Source organism: Populus euphratica, unplaced genomic scaffold, assembly GCF_000495115.2.
Source record: "Populus euphratica unplaced genomic scaffold, PopEup_1.0 scaffold303.1, whole genome shotgun sequence".
Lineage (NCBI taxonomy): Eukaryota > Viridiplantae > Streptophyta > Magnoliopsida > Malpighiales > Salicaceae > Populus > Populus euphratica.
The window spans coordinates 21,935-25,225 of record NW_011500096.1 but is presented as its reverse complement, the minus strand read 5'-3'; the positions used below and the strand labels follow the sequence as shown (position 1 = coordinate 25,225).

The 3,291-nt window shown below is 31.9% G+C and overlaps 1 long non-coding RNA gene across 1 annotated transcript in view; it reads right to left on the bottom strand.

Annotated features, from left to right (window-relative positions):
- LOC105109287 (uncharacterized) overlaps positions 1-3,291 on the bottom strand; it is an 18,988-nt gene that overhangs the window by 1,037 nt on the left and 14,660 nt on the right. The gene's annotated exons all lie outside the window — the stretch shown is intronic.

The window sequence follows — 3,291 nt, the reverse complement described above, 5'->3', positions numbered from 1 at the left end:
AATAATAATAGTAGTATTAATAATAATAATAATAATAATAAAGAAGGAGAAGAAGATGAGAACTTTGAGATAGAATATTAATGTAAGGATTAAACAATGATAATAACAAATGTCAAGGTTAGAGGTTCCACTAATGGTATGTCAAACAAGTATAGTATAAACTCTTATTATTCATTTGGAAACCACACACAAAGGAGATTCCAATCTGATTATAGATTGTTAACATGATTACATTAGTCATCTTATTCGATTAATGCTAATACTTGTAAATCTCGTCAAGCATTCATGATTATAACTTATGTTAACAACAAATCAAGTTCCTTTCATAGCTCAGGTGTCGGTTATACCATACAGTATGAACTATGAAAGTGCCAAGCATTTGTTGTACCAAGTGTTATACAATATAAATCAAGATTAGTCATTTAACAAGCAAAGTATTAAAGAGTGAACAAGATAACAAATACAAAACATGTTAGTATCAAACATTAAAGTCCATATTAAGTTTACACTATACTTATTCTTACACCATTAGTGTAGCCTTTTCACCTTGACATAATAAATTTAGCTAGACATAATGAAAGAAAGAAAAATAAATAAACAAAATAAAAATATAAATAAGATAAAAGTTAACTAAGAAAATGAAAGGAAATGAAAGACATAAACTTGATATTAATGAAAGCAAAGCATAAGCAATACAAAAAATACAAAGAGAGAAAACAAGAGCATGATCTTGATCTGGAAACCAAGATGCCTAAATGCATGGCAAATGCCTCCTTTTATAGGCCAAAATTGGAAACTATTGATTTGATGACTAATTGATGAGTGGGTGGCCAACTCTTGACTTGGTGACAATCCTTATCTTCTCTTGTCTACCCAAAATGTCATTGATAACGTCAAAATTGGAACCACTTGAAAACATAAAAGTTGTAGGCAATTGTCTCAGCTTTTTTATGTAAAACATTCAGCTCATTTGGACTTCTAGAACTCCAGATATGGCCAAAATACAGAACAGTGCTCGAGCTGGAGGACAGATTCGAGCTTCTTTGTTGTTGCTACAATTTGGACTTGAAAATGGCCTTTTTAGATCTTGGGCTCCATATGAAAGTTGTAGACCTATGTCTTACCTTTCCATCCATATAAATTAGACCTAAATCTGAGATCTATAACTCCAGATATGACCCAATTACCGAATAGTGTTCCAGTTTTGATTGCACCGACATCTCTTTTCTAATTTTGGTCATCTCTTTGCCCTTGGAATTTTAGTTCTTAAAATCATCAATCAATCCTTTCATTTATGTGATAGGCCTGTATTTAAAATGAACATTTACCACAAATTAAAGATATCTTATATTATTAGATATATTATTATAAAACATGCTTTAGTTAAGGAGTTATTAATACTTCAAGTGCAAAATGATGATATAAAACCATGATAAAAATACACTTTTAACTACTAATCAGAGAATAAATCAATATTTTAGTCGTGTCATGACTGATTTAACTTGATCCATGTGTTGGCTTCCAGAACTACTTGCATTTGCATTGTATTGCCCCTTAGGATTTTGTTGTGGTTGAGATGGAAACTTACCTTTCTCTTGGAAACTAAGAGCATATGTCAATTTTACAAGAGTATCTTTAAAATCTGTCATGTTTTGAGCAAGTTAAGTATTGATTGTCTCTTGCTTTTCAATGAATGCATGCAATGTTTCCTCAAGATTTCTTGTAGGAGGTGGAGCATAAGGAGATGTATATCCATGAGAATTTTGAAAATTATGGTGTGCTTGAAATGGTGGTTGTGAAGTTTGCACATTGTTATTATCACTCTTCCAACTGAAATTTGGGTGATTTATCCAATCAGGGTTGTATGTTTGAGAGTATGGATTGTGGTTGGCTCTTTGGAAACTGTTTAAAGCATGAGCTTGTTCATGGAGACATTCCTTAAAAGAAGGCAAGGTTGGACAGTTACTAATTGAGTGTTCATTTGTTTCATATATTTGACACACAATGTTTTCAACATATTTTAATTTACCACTCCTTTTCAATTCTAGTGTCTCGACTTTTCTAGCTAAAGATGCAAACTTCGCTTGAAGGTCATGATCTTCCCTAAGGTTGTACATACCTCCACTAGATGTATGAGGTTGAGTTTTACTCGGTCCCTCATAAGTACCCGCGGTGTCCTAATTTTGAGCATTTTCAACTAACAAATCTAAGTACTCCATTGCTTTATCAAGGTCTTTATCTTCAAAAGTTCCATTGCACATCAATTCAACCATTTGCCTATCTTTAGGTGTTAACCTTTCATAAAAATATGAAACCAATATCCATATTTCCAAACCATGATGAGGGCAAGTATTAAGCAAGTCTCGATACCTATCCCAACATTGGTAAAATATTTCTCCTGGTTTTTGAGTGAAAGTGGTGATTTGTCTTTTAAAAGAGTTTGTTCTCTGAGATGAGAAAAACTTCTTTAAAAACTGTTGTTGCATTTTATCCCAAGCATGAATGGATCCTAGCCTTAAATTTTGTAACCATGTTTTAGCTTTATCTTTTAATGAAAAAGGAAAAAGCTTTAATCTGATGGTGTTCATGTTACAATTTGAGTCATTATACGTGTTGCAGACCTCCTCAAATTCCTTTAAATGCAAGTATGGATTTTCCAATTCTAAGCCATGAAAAGAAGGTAAAAGTTGAATAATGCCTGGTTTAAAATTAAAATGAGATGCATCAGGAGGAAAAACTATGCATGATGGTGCACTTGTTCTTGTGGGATTCATGTGGTCTCTAAGTGTTCTAGCACGGTTATTCTCATTATTCTCATTTTGAAGTGATTGATTATCTTCTTCGGCCATATTTTCTGAAAATGATGAGGATACCCTACAAAGTCTACCACTTGATGTACGTGACCACACTCTCATGCACGTGTAGGAATAAAATAAAAAAGAAGAAGAAAGCAAAAGAAGGAGGAAGAAAACAAAATAAAAAGAAACAAAAGAAAAGAAACAAAGTTATATACAAGAAAAGTGAAAAGTGAAAATAAAATAAATATTATAATTTATACAAAAACTTACCTCCCCGGCAACGGCGCCAAAAACTTGACACGACTAAAATATTGATGTCTTCTCCCAAGTGTAGGAGTGTCGAAGTAATAAATAACCCGGCAATACCGGGGTCGAACCATAGGGATGTTAATTGAACAAATTATAATAATAATAATAATAATAATAATAATAATAATAATAACAATAACAATAATAATAACAATAAAAATAATAATAATAATAACAACAATAA